The sequence below is a fragment of the Poecilia latipinna genome, unplaced genomic scaffold (genome assembly GCF_001443285.1).
Source record: "Poecilia latipinna isolate Pla-1442-1.1 unplaced genomic scaffold, P_latipinna-1.0 Scaffold28, whole genome shotgun sequence".
Taxonomy (NCBI): domain Eukaryota; kingdom Metazoa; phylum Chordata; class Actinopteri; order Cyprinodontiformes; family Poeciliidae; genus Poecilia; species Poecilia latipinna.
In genome coordinates, this window is record NW_015112644.1 from 175,328 (window position 1) to 197,550 (window position 22,223).

Below are 22,223 nucleotides of genomic sequence, written 5' to 3' on the forward strand. Positions count from 1 at the left end.
CCTGGAAACTATTTGTGTGAAATTATGTCTATTTCTATACCACTATATATACATCTACATTTTCACACTTTCAATATAGTTTGTGCATGATTTATGTCCTGTCTTCCTGACAGGACATAACAAATTAAAAACAACTTTTCATAGCTTTTGCTATAAAAAAGTTTTACATTTTTCATTTTGCAGAGTGCTTTCAATACAGATAAACTCCACATTTCACCAGGGATTTATTTTATTTTTTTTTTATTTTTTACATTGATCAATTGTTACTAGCATTTTTTAAATTATTATGATTTGTGGATTACGCTTGTCTTAATTTGCAATGTGCAATGCACATGAACATTGGAGGACTATTAAATCTGATAATCCAGTGCCAGACGAAGAAAAAAACAGCAGATTTTATACAAGAGATTAATAATGTTGTAGCATTTAGTGGCCACTATGCATTTTAAAAAGCTTATTTCTGACAGTATTCAGCTGCTAGCTTAAAAAAATATATATCTGGAACAGCTTTGTCTGGTTTTAACAGTTGGATTGGCTCGATATGGCTACCGTTTAGTCTTTGGCTGTGTCTACATGATGTTATAATTTGTACCTGCAGGGCTTTGTGTGCTGACCATTACATCACCAAATTTAACATGCACAGTCATTATTGTCCGCACACAATTGCTGCTTACGGTTGTTGTTTGCACCCATTAAAAGATAATTTGCACAGCTATAATTATGACAACCGGAGCACAGACGTGGTCGCAATCACTGTGCCATCCAGCCAGCAGCTTAATTACAGCAGTCATAAGCAGAACCAAGTCCATCGCTGGTGGTGTACATGATATTTGTTACTTTATTTTATTTTTTTTTTTTTCAGTTTGTTAAAATCAAGTGAGAAGATTAAGGGAAAAGCTCTTCAGCAAGCTCAACTATAGAATAACTATTTTCTAATACCCCCCACACCAATAACAAAAAACACAATGTCAATTTGAAGTTACAGTTTATTATTTTCTGCCTTCCTGGAGATTTAGAACGGTTTGACCCTTTTAATGGCACAATAAATATTCACTTCTTGCCTCAGATTTGGGACAGAAACTTCCTCAGAGCGTTGGCCCTGGACAGATGCTGGTTAGATGTACCAGTTGCTGAGCAGTGGAGGAAAATATGCAGCTGTAGAAGACGGACTTGATGAGATTACAAATGTATAAAATAAACTAAGTCACCATGCATTTATGTAGTTACACAGCAGCTACACTATTTGCTGCAGAATTAATAGGCAACTTTGCTCTGTGTTGATGAAGCTTACCTAAGAAAATCAGACCCTCAACATATTGAAAATGTTGTGTTCAGCTGCTTTTCAACAAACCAAATGGTAAATAGCCTGCACTTGTTTTGTGCCTTATCTAGTGCAGAGGACTCAAAAGTGCTTCACAGTACACTGAGTCACTCACACGTTCATGCACTCGTTCATGATGGTGGTAAGCTCTACATTGCAGCCACAGACACAATCATTATTTGGCCCTCTGACAAACACCAGCATTAATTTAATGAACATGTTAGAAAAATGAACATGATGTAGGTGTGCTTCTTTCTCATGACTTCAGTGTCAACAGGCAGATTTATTCATTTTTTTTCCCTTTTTTATTCGGAATAGTATTATAAAAGACACCAAATATTATACAGATTTCAAAAATACTTTATCTTTAGAATAAACTCAGATATAAGCTTGTGTCGGATTAACAGTGAATAATGGAGAAGGAAGACGTCTTGAGATAAGGTTACTTTTTCTCCCTTCTGCAGGCGAGGGTTTATTTATTCTTGGGTATTTGGTGCATTGAATGTTTATTTATGCAAATAGGGCATTTTATTAATGTAACAGTAAATTGGAATTTATGTTTTAGCACTTTCTTGATAAGTAACTAATTTATCTTGGAAATAAGATTTTGTAGTTTGAACAGACACTTCTGTGAATTATTGACCTTTTTGTGCACATATACAGTCGCTTCACTTCTTGTACAAAAGCAGACTGTGCAAACTCAAATCAAGCATATCAACTTCATTACCAACCATGGCTTTCTTTTCTTCTATTTCACTTCACAGGGATCTTTTCCCTTCCACTTCTAAAGGCAAATTTGGGTTTCTATAACAAGAGATTAGAGAGGGATCTTCTCTTGCACAAAATCTCCCTTCAGGTGCAGTCTCTGGGGAAATTCATGCAGGTTCAAAATAGAATTTATCAACAGATATGTATCTTTATAAATACAGTCAGTGGTATTTCACTCAGTTCATCATTGTGTATACACACACACACATCACATGCGCTCACATGTTGGTTGCTCAGATTTGGTCTGAACGGTGCAGACACCAGCGAGTAGCACACCTTGTGCTTTTGACTCTTGCCTGGGTTCAAGATGTTCCCAAACATATGAACTGAAGGGACCTTTTTGTTTACTAAATGCTGCCACTTCTATTCTTCTTCCCATAGTGTTTTCATTTGTGCTGACTCTTCAGAGCACAGTGAAAGAGGCGGAAGGATGCATCAGTCAGCAGTCAAACATAATTGCAAAGCGGAGTATGGCAGACTAATTAAAAATGGAAAGCTCTCATACAAAGTGAGTGCTTTAAACTTGACAAGCTTCATCTTATTTCAGATAAAGATGAGAAGCAGTTCTCGAGTTGCCTGGTCGTATCATGAGAGTGAGCTAATAAGTAGTGCAAGGTGGACCGGCTGATAATACAGACTGCATGCAAACGATGTGAACACTCTGATGTTACCCGTTGTTCCTGTCGTTTTGCTGCCTCCCTGTAGATTTTTCAGTCATGGTTCATAAAAGAAAATGCTCTATAATTATCCCTTTCTCCTATCAGCAGTTTGGTCCTACATCAAACCCAGAAAACTTGAAACACTTCCAGTGTTGGTTAAGAAGAAGTTTAACAGTACATTCACCATGAACAACTCTTCAAGATCATGATCCAATTATGCCTGAGCGTCGGAAATAGACTTCAGATAATGCTACATATTAAAGAGCATTGATTATCTACTATTTCTCCGTATTAAACATTAATACCTTTTAACTTATAGTAATGAGTTTACACATTGTCTGTAATTTAAGCTTCTAAACACAGTAATAATAACACTAATAACTTTTATTTAACCAAGATTGTCTCATTGAGATCAAAAGATCACTTTTACCAGAGATACCTGATCAAGAGTGGCAGCATAAAATAATCCCAAACATTCAGTTACATAATAAAATGTATTCAAATATGCTTGAGTAAAGTAAGTTTAACCCCTGACTGCAAACTGTTTCATGAGGTTGTAGCAGAAAAGCTAAAATATTTCTTCCTTTTTTTTTTCTGCTTTGAAGTGAGGAACACTGAAATTTGAAGTCAGGAGAGGCCATTGGCCCTGTTTGAAGTTAAAAGAGGATTAAATATAAGGTGCTGTCAACTTGAGACTTGCTCAGTAAATCAAAACATAATAGTTCCCAAGCAGACGCACTTGGCCATTTTACTTTGGTATAAAAAAAGACAGTGACGAGTCGGGGCTCTATAATTTGTGATAAACCTCAATAATGCGCACAATCCAGCATGTGAAGACGTCCTGGAAATGTGCTGCTCATGTCCTCCCTTCAACTGTCCGACTTTTTCACTTTTGATGAATAACTGGATTTATCATAAAGTACATTTTGAAGCTGTACGTTTTATACTGCAGTAGCTTGTCCCTGGTCTTTGGCATGTAAAACAAAACATAACACACTAAATTGCCATTAGCTTTTAATAAAACCTGTATTTTGGGGTAAATCTATGGTGAGGAGTACAGCACCTCTATCTCTGTGTATTTGAACAGCCATGAGCCCCTGCAGTCTGTCACATCAGATAACCGGCTGTTTCACATAAACCACTGTGATCCTTTTGTTAGTTTTTGCTGCGCTGCTGGTAATATCCAATAAGCAGGCAAATATACACAAGATTTGCAATGATGAGGGAGGTTTTAAGATGCTGTAGCAAAAGATTATGTTGCTGCACCATGAAGTAGAAGGACAATTTTGGAGGTTTCAGGCTCTGCCAGGGGATAAGGAAATCAGTGATGAGTTTACAATCCTTATTTTTGTGAAAAGCAAATCTTAAGAGAATTAGAGGGAATTTTGTTTTGCAGATTTTGGCTTTCTGAATTAATTGCACAAATTTAGCAGAAACAATTTCTCTCTTCACAAACTAAATGAAGAATGTACGTATTAATCGTTTGCCAGAAATACGTCTCTTGTTTCTGTCTTTCAAATTACGTAGAGGTTCATTGACCCGACTGTCAATGAATCTAAGGTGTAACACGAGTTCACAGTCTGCTCACTGTATTTTTATTTTTTTTTTCAGTAAACATCAACTGTGATCCCTAATTGGTCTTTCTGCAGCAAACACCAGATGCAGGGTTCAACGTATGCAGACATAATTTTCTGCAAGAGGACCTATGAAATTAGTTTAAATTACAAGTTAATGATCAGTTAATTGGTGCTTTGAGCACGTTTAAAACAAATCTTAATAAGGAAAGACATTTCTATTTGTTCAGTGAGCATCATGAAAATAAATGTCTGTCTGTAGCCCTAATTTTGTTTAGGGCTACATTATGTTTAATTTTAATATAGACATGAATGCTCTCATTGCTTTAACTAGTGTAGTGTAATATTCTGACATAATTTAGGACATTTGTATGAGAATAAACTAAGTATTTTACGTTTTACCATCAAGCATTTTGTCTTCACTGACATTTGTGAAGCATCCTGAAAAACCAGGAACAAGTTGCCAGGGAAGAAACTGAGACAATATATATATATATATATATATATATATATATAAACATGATTTTCTGAGAAAGTGGTGATTTTGTTTTATTTTTTAAGTACCCTGGTTAAAGTCATGCAGAAAGCACCCCATGCCTTAAATAAATATAATTATGTGATGGAGACCAGGTGGGTGAGCATTGTAGTGCGCCACACTCACTAACTGCATCTAGTAGTTTAACACTTCAAATGTTGTTTGAAGTGTGCTCAGATAATGATCAAATCTCTTTCTATGCATAAAAGACATGCATCTCTGTCTTAACTGGAGCTATACTTTTAATCCTAAATGATTTCTACCACATTGAAAAATCAAAAATTTAGATGATATTTAAGTGAAGGTTCAGTTCCTATTTTGTATGATTCATTTCATTACTTGTGTCAATCCCTTTTCACTCAGTTCATCTCACCTGGTACTGAGGGCCAGTGTGGGAATTAATCAAACCTATGAAAATAGGATCCAGTAAGGTATAATCTCCCTGATTTACTCCTCAATGAGCTCACAAGACCTCTTCTCAAATCTAAATGAGATCACCCTCCTTACAGTACGTGCCGTGATACGCTGAAGCTCATCTCATGAACATAAAGCTGTATTATATTTCAGGGCAAGCACTATTTGTCTGCATCAAGTGTCTTCTTTTCATTAGTTCTGACTCTGAACCTAGGAATGCTTCCCTCTCTGGGCAGTGCTGTAATCATCATTGCTGCTGTATCTAATGCATCTCATTTTCTTTTACAGAAATATAACAATCCCCCTCACATAAGCTTTCCTTTTTATAAGGTTTTTTTTTTTTTTTTTTTTTTTAACCAATTTAAGCAGGTGCAATTGGTGACGCAGCTTCCAAAAAAAAGTGACATCTTAATCTTCCAAATTTAATATTAATTATACTTGGACCTTGTTAGAAATTGTAAGGTTCTTGTATGAAATTTCTTGTCATAATGCTGAATTTTCAGGAGGACCGATTTGTAGAGAGCTATATGGGATTCTTTCTTTATCAATCATATCTATGTAGCATCCGAATCCTCAAATGACTGAAAGCGATGTTGAAGTAATCTTAAGCAGATATGAACATTTCATATAAGCTTTGAGGGCATAAGAAGTAATTGTAAGATTGCTGAAATGGAAATTGGGAATACTGCGATTGAGAATAGTGCAGACTGTTGATCATGTTTTTGACCATGCACCTTGCTGGAGTAAGCACACCCTCGATTTACACCTGGCTATAAATATTCATGCTTTCACCACAGCGTGTTACAGGATTGATGCCTGAGATAAATTAGAAACAAGCTGCTGAGGGTCTCCAATCTGTTTCCAAGGTTTAAGTCACAATCTGAGCCTTTAAACACAAAACCTGTGATCAAAAGCTGACCTAGAGGCAGGCCTCAAAACAAATGCTGCAAAATATGTTCCCCAAAATATGCTTAAATAAATGTTTTGGCTAAAATAGATTCAAGAAATCGAAAGAAACGGAAACTCCAAGAAGAAATGACAATTGTTACTGTTTTCACAATATGGTACAAACTGGTTCAAGTGTCATCCATCAGAGGGAAGATACCACACTGCATAAAAAATTAAAGGGAAGCTGACATAAGTGAACGAAACAGAAATAGTCCCATTTTTATAGTGCTTTTCTTGTCTTGCTGGGCACTCAAAGTGCTTTTACACTACAAGGCTCTTGCACTCATGCAGACAGAGCATCTTTGTCTAGTTTTTATGGGCTACACAATGTTACTTTTTCTTTCATACACACAATTGTAAGTCAATGAATTTATCAAAGAGATTCATTGTGTTGCTGAAGACCTGTTTGGCAGCAGAAATAGGACTGACTAATAACCAATATTCTGACTGATATATAAATTGTGCTCCTTTTGATACACTTCTGAAAAAAAAAAAAAAACTGTATTATTATCTAACCTTCCCGTCCAACCTTGTGAATTATTTCCTTTTACAAATCATTAACTCACCCCTCATATCTGGTTATGTGCCTGACTCAGTTAAACTCAGTTCATTAATCCCTTAAATAAAAAAAAAATAAAAAAAACTGAGTTGATCCTGACATGTCAAACTTACTCTTCCTTTTTTATCTAAAATCCCTGATTGTACTATTACCACGCAATTCAAATCACAACTTATGAAATGTCTGAACTCAAACAATCCAGGTTTTTACATAGCAACACTGAAATACTCCCCACCCCGCCTCTTAAAATTACAATTTAGATTCTTATGTCTTCTAACTCTGAATCACTTAATGTTATCATTTGCCTCAATGTTGGTATGCTCTAAACAAACAACTCAGCCTTCTCGTTGGCTTCTCTTTCCGCCATTGTGCTTCCCAAGATTCTGTGCTTAAACCTCTACTTTAATAAGGAAAATTGACCACATCTTTCTACATTTCATTGGTTACTACAGACTGCATTTCCATTGTTACACTGATGACACCCACGTCTATCTTTTGCAAAATCCCTCAACCGGTCTTGACAATTGTTTTCTCCGACTCAAGTACAGTAAATCTTCCAAGTTAATAGACCAAAATCTTGCACCATATCTTCTCACAACTTCTGCCACTTCTGCAGCAACCCCTTATGGACAGCAAAGTCAGAACAAAGATCTTATGGGGCAGATTCTAAGCCATTTCCAAACTGTACTCCACTCCTCTGCTTACAATCATTAAATTTTAACCTGTCTTCCTCTCAACAATAATCTAAACTTAGGGAGCCAGAACCTTCTCCAGATGCAGTGCCTTCAACTCTGAAATGTTCTTCCACAATTTACCAGGGACTGCAAAAAAATATCACTTCTCAAAACTCATATTTCTAAAAGTCTGGTAAGAACAAATATCCAGATGGTTGAATCTGCAAACTACGGGGAAAAAAGAGAGAGAAATACATATTTAAGATGAGCATTTTCTACTGAATTTTGTGATAACTAGTTAAGGCTATGAATGTGAGAGAGATCCTCCAAGCCCTCGTATTTTAAGTCTGCTGTGAATGATTTGGCCACCTCATCACTAGTGCACACTAGTCCTCTGTGTGCTACAAACAGCTGAGGCGTGGATCGATGCTGCACCCTGTAATCTCGACGTATTAGCAGCTTGTGAGGTTTGTCTGTATTAGGTGGCTCCTTTAAATGCTGCAGGCGACATCACCTTGAAAGACTACAGTACAGCAGTGGACGTGCTTGTTTCATAACAGACAAGCACACACCCTTTGCACAAACAAAATATAACAGCAAATGAAATCAGAAAGAGCAGATAGATGCAGAGAGCCATTATTCTGCAAGCAGGCCCAGATATGCCAGGAATACAGGCACAGAATCAAATTAACTCTGGATTTGATTTGTCTGATAGACCTAGAGGTTTCCTCTTGGATGCATTTAATGTCACAGTGATTTTGCTGTTTGACATCGTGCAGCTGATAACAGAAGTTTTGATGTTTGTCAAGTCCGACCTTTTGGGATTTTTTTTTTGCCTAGTTGCTAAGCAGGTTTTTGTAGAATTCTAAATAAAGTGTTCTCGTTTAAAATACTTTAAAACATATTTGAAGCGATAAGCTGTATTTTTCTGTACAATCAGTTCAACCACAGAGCAACATGTCGTGATCAGTATTTGAGTTTTGCTGTTTTGTTGTGCATCACTATTAGTCTTTTAAAAACCAGTCCCTTGTCCTGCACTATTTGTGTCATACAGATGGTCTGGGCTCTTGGCTGTTGAGAAACAATTGCCTCCTGGAGGAGTGGACTGTGTTGAAATTTTAAATTTCATTCAGTTGCTAACATTTGCCCGTGATGTATGTAAAGCACTAATTCTACGCTAAGAATCTGCCTGCGCTGTAGACAGTCATCCGCCACTGCAAAGAGAGACGTACCGATCCAAACAAGGCCGCCGTTAATGTTAATTTAAAATTTGGAAGTGTGGCCAAAACGGACTGAACGACTTTGTTCAGGCTTCATGTGTTACTTCCTCTGAAAATGATCACCAGGGAAATAGAGTTATAATACACACAGTACTTCCAGGTAGCCTGGCTATGCATATATTTGTAATACAGTTATGCCTTCACCAACTTTCCTATCAACACCAGATGGTAGAAGTGGTTTAAAAAAAAAAAAAAAAAATCTCCTCATTCTGAAGTTACACTGTGGGAAAGGTTTGGGCAAGCTGAAGGAGTTTTGATGTCAGACCTCATGTAGTGCTGTGAAGCTACTCATTGAAAGCAGAAAAAACTGTCAAAGGAGTATAAGCTCCCGGTAGATAAAACTTTATCAGCAGAGCACAGTCTATTGACTTTTGTTTTGTCACAAGAGATTGGTGAAATTCAATGACTTCCTCTCACACAAAAGCTTTAGCCCATCCATCGCCTATGCCCACTTACTTGTGCAGGGCAATAGGGGGACTCAGACTGTAACCTATAACTGGAATCTCCAGTTGCCATTGGGCAAAAGGCAGTGTACTGGACTAGTGACAGTCCTTCAACACATGGGAGACACATAGGACTGACACACACTCATAACTAAGGGGATTTTAGAGAAACCAACTGAAGCTAATATGATTTTGGACTGTACATGGAGAGAACCCAGTCACTAGTACATCTCAACCAATCACAACCGATCACTTTTCTATGCACTTCACCACTTCAGAACATAATGGCCACCAAAGCCAAGAGCAGTGATAGCACAGTCTACAGCTTTCATTCAACCCTTGCGAGTCAAATTGACCCATTTTAAGTTAAAAATTTTTTTTTGAATAATTTGAAGTATTTTTTTTTTCATGAAACTTTTTCCATTTGTCTTAATAGGTGCACTCTACATATAAATTGAAAATGTATTCATTTTACATATTTGTAACCCCCCTTGCGTCTACTTGTTACATCGATATTGTTCGGCTCAATTTGACCCGGCAGTCAAGTTAAAGTGCAAAAAAAGATTAAAAATGTCCAATTCTATATGTTTCCTTGCAGCTATGAACAATATTTCGCCACACAAACACAACACATCACACACACACATGCACACGCAGACACACACAAGCCCACTTTCTCCCTACTCTCTTTACTTCACTATGAACTGCGAGAAAGCAGGTGTTCATACAACTTTTGATGGGAACCTTTTCTGTTCCCGTGGGCAAACTCCACCCACACTGAGTGGACACTCAGTAGAAGTGGAGGAAAACATAAATACTCTCTGCATGACTCATTTATCTTGATTTTAATCCGTGGGTCAATTTGACCCGGAACAGTATGTGTGTCACAAGTTCAATTATAAAGATCACCCTTTGAAAAAAAAAAAGAATTAAATGTAATATAAAAAAATTACCAAAGATCAATTTCAAGGAAATTATTGTTTTTTTTGTGTCTAGGTTTTTTTCAGTGGACATAAAAAATGTAAATTCCATTTTTTATGTCCAAATGAGTAATTGAGTAACTTGTCGTCATTAATCCTTAATTTCTGGAAAAAAACAAAACAAACAAAAAAAAAAAAACATTATTGCACAAATATTGATTGAAATGGTTAGTATTGGAGTTAATAATCAGATACAAAAATGTTTTGGAAGAATTTTTTGGTATCTGACACTATTGCATGATGAAACACTCCCGGGTCAAATTGACCCACAGACATTATTGCTGTACCTCAGAAACGAACATAACAGGAGGATTAAGTTAATAAAATATAGCTTTATTTGGTGATTTATCTGATAATGAGTCCCAATCAGGAAAACATGCTTGAGAGGACTAGCTTATACAACTAACAAACTGCCTACATAAAATGGGATTTATAAGAACATAGTCTGCAAGTAATTCTCAGAAGTGATGATTGACCATTTGTGACACAAAGTATTAGAAACACAAAAATTCTGGCAGCTTTCAGCCCTTCCATTAGTGACTGTCACAAGAATAATATATATTAGGGAGACATGCAAAAATAAATGTCTCATTTTACTACACATAATCAATCTCTGTTTTGTCAAAACATTTCTAGTATGCTGTTTGTGATGCCATTCAAACTCTGTAAGTTGGTCGGTGGTTAGACATATCACTTAAAAATGCTGTTTTCCCAAAAAAAGTAACTTCATTGGATTAAAACATGTGGTGGTTGAAAGGGAAAATGAAAATACTCAGATTCAGCAATGAATCATTCTCTTGTTTGTGTGCCTCATTTGGGAAAAAAAGAAAGCCATCTTCTTTAGGATTTTGCTCAAGCTGCTCTATTTAATGGCATCTTTTTTGACAGAAAAACAATCCCTCCTCAGATTTTCAGGATGGTACCATTAGGGACGTCATCAACCATAAATGGAGGTGACTTTCCATTTTCAAATGTGTATTATGAAAGTCTCTTTACTTCAGAAAAGTGGATAGGTCAATTGTGATTTATTAATTTAGTTTGCATTTTTTTCAATTTCTTGCCTTCCAAATTTGAAGATGTATCCCTTTTAACATTTATACAGCTGTCTGAGTGTAAATTTGAGAGAATATGTATCTATGAAACTCCAGTACGCTTTCCCTTTTCTAATTTTTTTTTTTTTTTTTTTTTTTACATTTTGAACTTGTTCTCCATTAACCATTCCCTCAGCACTTTGTGGCCTTCATAGTGTTTGGCATGTATGTCATTTAATGCTGACGACCTGCCCAGAGCACATCAGCCAAATGCAACAAGACAGATGAGACGTGCCCCTTTTGCACATCATTTAGCAAAAGTCATTCGACAGCACCGATAAGGCCTGCCGGTGAATGACCAGAATGAATAGTTAGCAGTGGCTTCAACCTCATTACAAGGACAAACTGCATACAGTAGAGCCTTGATAAGTCTGACATGCTCCTCCCCCCCTTTGCTGTTCTCTGTTTGAATATGAAAGGGAATAACGCTTAATGCTTTTTCCTTCGTGGATGGTGGCTTGTATGGGACAGCGACCCGTGAAATTAATATTTTTGTGAGATGAGATTTGAGTCACTAACACACACACACACACACGCGCACACACGCAAGGAGCCCCTAATTTTCTAGCCGACTGAAAAACCTCCCAACACAGCAGAGCAGAGATAGGTATGGGATGTGTAGAGCTTTGAGAATTACAATACATAAGTAAAATGCAGAATAAGGGTGGAGAAGTAAATTGTAATATGAGGTGCTGGACCTATTTCTCAAAAGCTGATAACAATAATCCAACATCAACAAATATTTTTTTCAATCAATGACAAGTTCCACACGACTCTCTTTATTATTCTGATAGCAAATCAGTGTAATAATAATGTTTTTAAAAGTCCCTAAAAGTTAATCATGACATGTCATGGCAGTATAATATGAGAGATAATCTTTGGGAAAAAAACGAGCTCCTCTGCCTCGTCTCTCTGGTCCTTCTTCCATTTGCATCTTGAAAGTGGGCGACACAACAGAACATACATGGCAGTGGATAGAATGAACCATCTGTTTATGCATCTGTCATTGGTTTTAAATTAAACCAATAAAGCGTTGCCAGCGAAACTGTTTGGTAAGTCCAAGTTTCGTTGAAGTTGTAGAGACCGATATTTTTATTTTACGGATGTTGTAGAAAGACAGCTTAAGCGAGAATTTATCTTTTAAGACAGTCAAAGCCCACGCTGATTGATCAGAAGCAACTTTAGTTCAGAATTACACATAGCTGAAAGCTTGAAAAGCTAGAGCCTTACTTTGCCATCATTCTGAGCAAACAGCTGTCCTGTATGGTACATTTCAGTATGTTTTTAATTAAGAAGTTTTAAGAAGAAGCTGAAATTATCCAATGATTTTTTTAGAGATGGAGAGTTGTTTTTGTTTTTTTTTTCAAATGATTTAGTTTTTTACTTTTTGTACCAGGATATTTTCTACAATTAAACCAGGGAAACTTATCTGAAGCCATTTCAAAAGAAAGTGGAATTTCTATGACATGCTGAGTCATATTAGTGCATCATTCAGGCTGCAAAAGAACTAGACTTTTGGAAGATAACAGAAAGGCTGAGCCCTGCACAGCAAAGTGGGCCTGTCTGATCCAATTTAGCTTTCAACTTCTGTCATGGAACATGCTGTTTTAGAAATGTCTCTTTTGTCTTTTTCTAAATTAGTAAAAATCCATTTAAAACCCACATATGGTCTCTCACGTACATGGCATGTCAGTGATTGCTCAGAAAAAAAAAATGTTTTGAATGCTGTTTCTTGTATGTTATTACTAAGCAAAAAGTGACTGCTAATCTTAAGGTCAAAACAGAAATTGTGAGCAGTGCATGTTTGTTTTTTTCGTAAGAAGAAGAATTAAGCAAAGTGCCATGAAAATAAAAATTCTACAGGTGTCAATCTGGTAAGCCATCTGATCTGAGATGAGCTATAGTCTTGTCAAGAGCCCTGACAGCCAGTTTCTTTCATTGTCTTCCCTTGCTGTCTTCAATTTTTCTCATCTCATTGAGGCTGGAAACAATATCAGCATTATATATGCACCAAACTTTCTGCTGAAGGGCAATGAATTGTTTCCTGCAGGCTCATAAATTACCACTCCACCTGGTTGTGCACTGTAAGAATGCTGGATGCTTCGCCAGCCGGCTTCATTCCTCAAGGCTACAGATTCGGATTGACAGCCCGTCTGTCCTGTATGCCACTGTTTGTCACCGAAGCTTCTGGGTTGCCGGGAAAAGGCTCTGCCAAGTGACCTTGAGCCCTGCTGAGGCCGGAGGACTCCAGCTAAAAGCCTGTTCCCCTGTTACAGCAGGCAATAGATGTTTCAGCCAAATACTCTATAAGAGGGATTGATCGCTAGCTTAATGTGCCACATCGTTGAAGTGTATTCATTGTCAAACAAGGAGGCCTTGATTCTGCATAATATTTCTGCACCATATTCATACTCCTTCAAGCACATGATTTGATCACATAAAGGAACAGGTCAGAAGTTTTCATGTAGTATTTGATGGCATAAATTTGAATTTAATTTGGAGGCACTTGGAGTTTTTTTTTTGTTGTTGTTGTTTTTTTCTAGGGTATAGTTATGATTCAAAATTCAGATTCCAATTATTATAGGCTCAAATATATACATACAACCCCAACTACTTTTACTTTAAAGTCCTTCAACAAGTTGCAGAGCAACCAGGGAGTTTTTTATAGACATATGGAAGATCCTGGCATAAACCTGGAAGCATGTTTAATCGCTCTTCTTATTAGATTTGGTAGAAATCATATGCATTGCTCAGTTTGCTGCCGTTTGCCTTGGTTTTAACTAATTTTCTGAAGGACTGAGGGCTTACTAAAGTTATCAAAATACCTTTGGATGTGTTTAGTATCATTCCCGTAGACCATCCGACTGGGTTCAGTTTCAGCCATTTTGCCCCACTGTTGAAAAGGAATTTGTTATAATGTTCAGAAACAACTCAAGAACCACCAACATTAAAGTCTATCATAAACTGCATGCTATTGGACAGTAAGTGTCAGAGTACAGTGATGTCAACACCTTTAAGGGTGTCAACTATGAAAGAAGCATTGCTAAAACAAAATAATCAGCACCTTCAAGAAGGACTGAAATTCATAGCTGCTAGATAAGACAAGTTCTTTTAAATTAGAAATATTAAGCTGCTTTTTCACCATACAAGCAACAATGCTTGGACAAGTCCAGCTTATATAATTTTAATGTTAGTCACTTCATTTTTTAACTCTTTTGGTCTGAAATACATAAAACAAAAATAAAAATAGAAACCGTGTTTGGATTGTGTCAAGCATTCAGAACTGAGAGCACAAGAAAGAGAAAAAAGAATAACAAAAAAAAAAAAAAGACATTGTCCGTGGTGGTTAACACGTCAAAATGGTGAATATCTTTCTGGAAATTGCTCCTAACATGTTATCAGCTGAGTAGTATTTCCAACAACCATTTCCGGGCAAGGAAAGGAAAAGGTATTGCATGTCATGGAAAAGAAAACTACAATAGTGGAGGAGTGGCATGAGGAAAAAATAAGCCTCTCGCTATCTTGGTCTATTCATCTCCTTTGTTTGTCCTTCCATTGTCTCCATTACTCTTCATTTGTTCGGGGTAGAAGCTCAATAAAGCGGAAATACGAGGATCCAGACTCCAGTCCCAGATTTTTGCTCCCGCCGAGCTCGTGGAACCAGCAGCAGTAAATGCCTGTTTTTCTAGTCTCTCTCCTCTCCTCTCTCTCTCCTTCTCTTCCCCTCTCTCCTCATTCTGCTGCACGCTGCTCAGCTCTGCTGCAGTGGATGGTCCTCATGGTGCGCTCGCAACTCGTCTCAGTGGAGGAAGGAGACCTGAGAATCTCTCCTTCACTTCCCCAAAAGGCACTATTTCCCTTTTAGGCAATCATATTTCCACCATCCACATGCCTGTAATCAGAATGCCTGGATGAATGTGGTGGTTGCAGTCATAGGATAGATGAGAGAAGAAGACTTTTCCATGTATGATCTTCTGCTATCTGCGGACAACCGAGAACCCCTGCGCTCATAGATGCTTTCTGGTTGCAGAATAGGTGTAAGGTAAGTTCTCCAGCTTCAAGTTATTTTAACGCAGAGTGCCTGTTTCACCCCCATTTTTTTTTTTTTTTTGAACGAGTCAACATGTTCTAATGAGGACACATTTGTTGAAGTTGAGTGCAAACAAGTTCAGAATAAGGTGTGGGTAGCATCTGACATGAATCCATTTGTAGTGAATCTTTGGGGGTCTGCAATGCTGAGCTTTTTGTCAGTCTGTTGAGCTTCTATCCCATGCCAAAGACCTCTGCTATAAATCCTTTTCAACTGCACCAAATTAAAATGATTAACTCTTTCACTCATCTGTGCTTATGTGTTCAGACACGGTTTGCATGCACCACACATTTTCATTGGTGATCCAACTGAATTAGGCAACAGTGAATGATATATCCTATAGATGCAGGAAATAATTAACTACGCTTTATTGTTATTATTATTATTATTATTATTATTATTATTATTATTCCAAGGGAAACCCTGCAGCGGTACCTCACACTTAGAGTAATTCACCAGAGATGAGCTGTGAGGTTCTGTGACAGCTGTGTGCATCGAGGGCACCACTCTATGCGTGTGCTTGCGTGTGTGAGAGAGTGCGCAGTGTTGGTGTGGGCGTTTGCATGCGTCTCATGAAAAGTGGAATAGGTGAACTCTTGCGTGGGCAGCCTTTGCGCTCTTTTGTGAATGAAGTGCTTTTAGTCTGCACTCAAGGAGAAATTGGCATGTTTACGTTTCTGTGCGTGTGTTTTCCCTTTTAACACTCTCAACTGTCGCTCATCTGTTGTCTCGATTTGCGAACACACACACGTCAGCAGCATACACCCTCTTCTGGGAAATACCTGGGTGCAGCACAGTGCCAGCTCTATCAGGTACTGGCTGGCGTTTTGTTGGAAATGGTCAACTCTCACAACCCAGGTTCCACGCTTTCCCAGGCTGCGTGGTGAAGCAAAGAGGCGCTGCAGTCAGTCAAAGGAGATGTTTGAACATTCATGTTCACTGCTGCACTGCAGGCAGAGTCTCTCCCTCCAAATCTGCAAAGAGGCCAAGCTTTCCTTTGGCACAAACAGAAGAGGCTTGATTTGAGAGACTCTTCATTGTTAGTTCACGCTTGTAATCCAAAGCAACTTCCGCAACTCTGTTGGGTGTATTTCCAGGTGATGGGCTACTCATCATTTTAGAATTAGCTGTTGTATACATGAGCAATTCCGTGGCTAATGCCACATTTATGCAAATGCCTCAATAAACACAATGTGTCTATGTGAGGAAGGGAACCCCCTACCAGTTACTGTGGATTTCATTATTCAAGATGGCCAGAATTTTAATTGGCCATTCATCATTTAACATTTTTTTTAATTAAAAGCTATCTGTATTAATAAAAAAATAAATAAATAAATAAAAAATCTGACCTGCTGAAATACTAAAGCTCTGAATAGGTAGACTGAAATTAATCCTTTATGATTCATAAAAGCAAACAAAATTGAACAATCAGTGGATAAAAAAGTTTAATAAACAGTGATCAGTCCATTTTAACCTGATAAAAATGGACATTTACAACGGACAGCCAAGTTTGAAATCTTCTTGGATTATAATAAATTTAGGATGTTTTCAAGTTGTATTTTTTTAATCCCTCAAATTGTATTAAGTTTAAAAAAAAAAAAAAAAAAAAAAAAACTTTCAGCTTGATTCCAGCAGATTTTGATAAGATTTCCAAGAGAATGACCAGAAATGATTTAAGCTGCATGGTCCCAGTAGTGTTGGAGTAGTTTTCCAAATGTGAATGTTCTTGACAGAATATGGGCTCAGTAGAAAATTACAACATAATGACAATGAAAGCAACCATATGGTCACCACCAGCTTCACTGCCACAGGCTCCCACAAAATGTAACACCCCTCTGAAATGTTAGATATTTGTATTCTGTAGCTTCCACAAAACACAAAACACCCAGGTAGAGGGAAACTGGTGGTTGCATTTCTAGAAATTGACTACTACCAATCAAGAAGCTTTGCTTGTGGCCAGTGTCGACTTATAACTCATGCCTTAACCAATTAATAAATAGCTTTTTAGAAATTATATTTTTATACTCGAGAGCTTGTAAGTTCTGGTTCAATAGGCCAAAAAGCTTAAGTAACTGCTTAGAAGTGTGCTTCATTCAAAACAAGACTTCCACTTCTATCAATAGAAATTAAGGGCTACATTGATTGTCAGTGTAAAATGTTAAAATGTTTTAAATTGTACGGTACAAACATCGTTTTTGTACAGTAGCTCAAATTTATTCAGATTTGATTTTTTTTTTCTACTCAAGCTACAGATTATGAGCTGAAACATAAATATGCTTTTATTTTAATGATAAGATTTTAGCTCTGACTATATTTGAGTTTTTTTTCCTGTGCTCAAAAATCTTCTGGAGCCTGTAGTTGGTCGTCTTCTGTGAGACACTGAGAACTCGAGATGGGGTTTAATACCTCACCCTGCTTTGCATTAAATTATCATAATTTACAAAATCATGCAAAGTTGGCACTTTTAATGGACTTTTAATGCAACTTTTAGAGCAACTTTCCATTAAAAGTGTCTTTATTTACCGAATGACACTTAATGACAACAGTCATAAACATTCATAAAGACTTCTTTATGTTCATGACAGGTGTTATGTCATGTTTATGACAGTGTCATGTCAGTCTTATGCACACCCCTTCAAATAAAGTGTTACCCACTAATGTTCTCCAACAAACCTATAGGGAAATCAAAAATAGAATGCAATTGAGGTTTAAGACTATGAATTTTGACAAAGTGTGAAAAAGGTTCAAAGAGTTCAATCATTTTCAGGGTATCATAAATTGTAATGTGCACACTTTAATTCTCAGTATTTCATTGTTAAGCTAAATGAACAGAGATTACGTTTTAACATTCTGGAAAAATAATATTTGTCCTTTGAGGAGAGTCACATTCGTCTCAGAAGGACACAGAGCTGTAATCTAAAATGATTTGCACAGGGCCAGGCTGGTGACCTCCATTTATTTTTCTGTCATACCTGAAGTGTCGCCCTGTCTGTCCATTGGCAGGTGTGGCATTTTAAACCCAGAGACTACATTAACTTCGCTGACAGTGACAGTTCAGGAGTGTCTTGTCAGAAACCGACTCCTTTGGGTTCGTCTCTTTGTGCCCCACTGCCTATAGCGTCAGAAAATACTTTCCCTGTTGATGCTATCCATGGTCCACATTTTTTATTTGAGTCCTTTCTACATGCATTACTTCTGACTTATGCACTGCACCCCTAAAATGTGAGAAATGAACAAAAAGAACTTCAGCTGAAGCACAGATGAAATTTCCATTATTTGTGTTCTTGGAGTCTTACCTTGAAATTTTGGTATTGTCTTTATGGTAATCTTCACTGAAGCTCAAAGGCTGAAAGAGAAAAGAAAACAAATTTTAAGCAGTAAAATAAGGACAAGCACCACTAATATATTATCCCTAGTGTGTATGATCTCTCTTGGTATGCAGAAAGTGACGTACACACACACAAACACACACACACTCATACTTTAGGGCTGTTTAGAGAGAACATTTTGCTAATTTTGGGACCGGGATAGGGAGCAAGATTACCCTTGGCCTTTATTCAAACCCCCAAACCTCCTTGCTATAACCATATTGTGGATATACTATGAAGCTTGCCCATATGTTGTTCAGTATATGCACTTAATACTTTGTCTGGTGTCGTTTTTACATACATTTGTACATCGGTGCTGTTCTACATGGAGGCAATCAGCCTGGCGTTCTGCTGGGCTGCTAAGGAAGCCCAGTTCATGTTAAGGGTGGCCTCAGCTCATCTGTATTGTTGGGTCTAGTGTCTTTTGTCTTTCTCCTGACAATACTCTATAGACTCTCCTCTATGCATAAACCAGGCCAGTTTGTTGAACAATGAAGCACATTAAAGCATTATTAAGGCAGGTGCTTTTGGCAATGTGAGCAGAAGCTAAATCCTGCTGACCATTCGAAATCAGCATCTCAATGAAGCTTCTCAGTAGAGGGAAGCATGAGGGGATCTAGAAGTTCCTGGTAGATGGCTGGACTAACTTTGGACCTGTGGACTAAAACAATAAACAATAAATGTGAAACTGAAATTTGGATTTTCAGAAGTTGAAAGCCACGATACTCAAATCATATCACTGTGTGTATTACATCTACATAAAGCAGGCACTTTACTTTTTGAATGAGGTTGTTGAAATAAGTTTAATGTGTTGAGATGCACTTCTTAATGAAATGGATAAATTGAATCTACCAGCAGAAAATTGTTCCAGTGTTCATGATAATAATTGTGCACTCTTTCAGAGGACCGGGTGGATAATTTATGTCACAAATCATGTCCAGATAAGCCTGCTTAATGTTCTAAACTAGGATGAGACATTCCACCTACTGTGGTTGACCCGCTGCTGTTTTCAGTTGAGATTATATATGTTTGTTGGATGTTTTTTGAGCTTGCATGAGGCTTGAGTAAGAATCAGTTCTCAATCTGTCTGCTGGTGTAACAGTTTTGACTTCATGCTGCGTCCAAATGACTCTTTCAGTCCCTCTCTTTTTCTTTTTTTTGGAGAGGTTCACACAGAAACATGCACACACCAGCAGTAAACATGCTCTGTGTCACTGAGGCTCCAAACAGCTGACTCTTCAGAGGAGAGCTCTCTCCTGATGGGAGTCTTGAACCAAACCCAAAGACAAGAGAAGAAAGCTTTCCCTTCTTCTGTAGATGCAGCATCCGTCTACCCTTTCCTCATTTTCGGTCTGTCACTCACCAACACTGGTTTTCTCTCTTTTCTCTCTCTCCCCCAGCAGTAAATAAGTTGCAATGCATTCTCAGCCACTGCCAAACCTGAACCTTTAAGCTACAGGTAAAAGATTAAAGCCGAATGACTCGTCGGCTGAAACAAAACTACCGTACCTTTTTTTGCCATTTGAAAGCACCACTCAGTCCTCCTTCTTAACAGTTGCACTTAAGTAAGCTGTGATGCTTTTTTCCCCCCTTAACTCTAACAGCAGTTTGCTGACACACCTTCATTCCTCTGGTATACAGTCAAAGGATGACAAACTGTTGACTGCTCTGCTATGCTGCCTCTGCTTCCCTAGCTGGCAGTGCAAAGAGCACTGCAGAGGATGAAAGGGAACACAAATAAGGCTGATGCTGCAATTAAAATAAAAATGTTAAATGCATACTGTGATGAGACATATATAGGTTGTTTTTGTGCTCAGCACATTGATATTGAAACAATTGAGACACCTGGAAACTTTTAAAACTGTGCTGATAATGTTAGTCTATGGGCTTAAATGGCCTGGATAGTCTTTGCAGCAAAGGTGCTAACTTTATCCTTATTCTATGTCGTTAATAAGCAGCCACATCTATTTTACCTACTCCCATTAACAGTGTGTTCTGTTGAAATTTAAGACTCTCTTCGAGGCTCCATGGTTGCACATCTTCATCCATGTGCAAAATTGCAAACTGTGGTTTTGAGAACATGACTGAAACTACTTTTTTTGTTTCAAAGTAGTGTGTTGAAATTGTGTATTTCCATTGAAAAACAATTTTAAACACTTATTGTGATTCATTTTACGTTTAGCATTTGTAGGTTTTCTGACTTTAAAAAAAAAAAGTTTGGTCTGTGATGTAGAATCAGGCATCCTTATTTTCTTGGACCGACTGGCAAATTCCTGATCCGGACATACTAGTATGAATCTGTTCTCGCAGTATAGTTTTATTTAGTTTTAAATTTACATGTCCCTTCAACAAACACATCCACCTGCAGTTCCACACATCCTAGATGTTCTGCCCATCTTCACTTGTGATATGTAGTCATTACAACCACATAAACACAAATATGTCATTGTTGGGAAGGAAGAAAATCGTAGAAAACTGAATGTTCTGTGTTGTATACAGTAGTAGGACACCTACAGCTTATTATTTTGATTAGCTTAAAATCCTGTTTGTTTGACACTACAACACAGGACCCATCTCCCTTAGTTGCCATGGAGACAGCATTAGGCAGTGGTGCCTCAATGTTTTTTGTTTTTTTTTTGTGTGTGTTTCTTTGCGTAGCCCCATACCAAGCCATCCTGCTTGTTGGGGGCTCACCCGTGCCAACTGCATATGTGGGCGGATAGATGGGTGCATGCGTATGTTTTACTGACTGAGTGAGTGGGAGAGAAAGGAATGGAAGATATCAAAACAATATGGGGAGGCACCGTGATAATGAACCGAAAAAAAACAAAAAAAGAAAAGCTAGGGGAAAGAGTGACATGAAGATAAATTAATGATGAGTATGTGTGGGACAAATGCACTATGATCAGACCTACATTACGTGCGCACACAGAATTTCCAGCAGAGGATGATGACAGTACGCACATGTGAGTGAGCAGGGTAAGTGTGTGGGTGGAGGGATGCCGCAACAGTGCAGCTTATTCTGCCTTCTGGTTTGATCTCTGCAACTCTCTCACAGGGGTTCTCACTGCATTACTTCACAGTGGTTCACACAGCGTGATGCCAAATACAGACTGCCTCTCATTATTTCATGGCATGACAGTCTGTAATTGACACCATGGATTTTGAATTCTGCAAACGATCTTTATTTCTCAGCAATATGAGCATTAGACCTGGTTCAAAACTAAAGTAGTGACTCACTGCATATACATTTTGGCATGCAGTATTTTTTTTTATTCTTCTTTTGTGACAATATTCTAATTACTGTTACCAAATTCATGACACATTTACGTATGATTACAAATTAGTAGAAACACAGTCGTTACTTTTGCTTCACTGTAATGTTACTTCTGGTCTGAAGGTGTCACAGTTGGATTTGTAGAATAATCTGTGTTGTTCAAGTCCCCCCCCCCCCCCCCCAAAAAAAAAAAAAAACCCCCCCCCCTAATTTTTTACCCTCCTTTTTTTTTTTTTTCTTTT

The 22,223-nt window shown here is 37.7% G+C and overlaps 1 protein-coding gene across 5 annotated transcripts in view; it reads left to right on the top strand.

Annotated features, from left to right (window-relative positions):
- The window catches only part of dlgap2a (discs, large (Drosophila) homolog-associated protein 2a), a 182,786-nt gene that overhangs the window by 42,554 nt on the left and 118,009 nt on the right, over positions 1 to 22,223 (top strand). The window contains exon 1 of one of the 5 annotated variants that reach the window (XM_015039408.1): positions 14,779 to 15,288. The exons of the other annotated variants lie outside the window; for them this stretch is intronic. The gene's annotated coding sequence lies outside the window, so the exon portion shown is untranslated. Of the gene's footprint in view, positions 1 to 14,778; positions 15,289 to 22,223 lie in introns of those variants that run through there. 5 annotated transcript variants of the gene reach the window in all.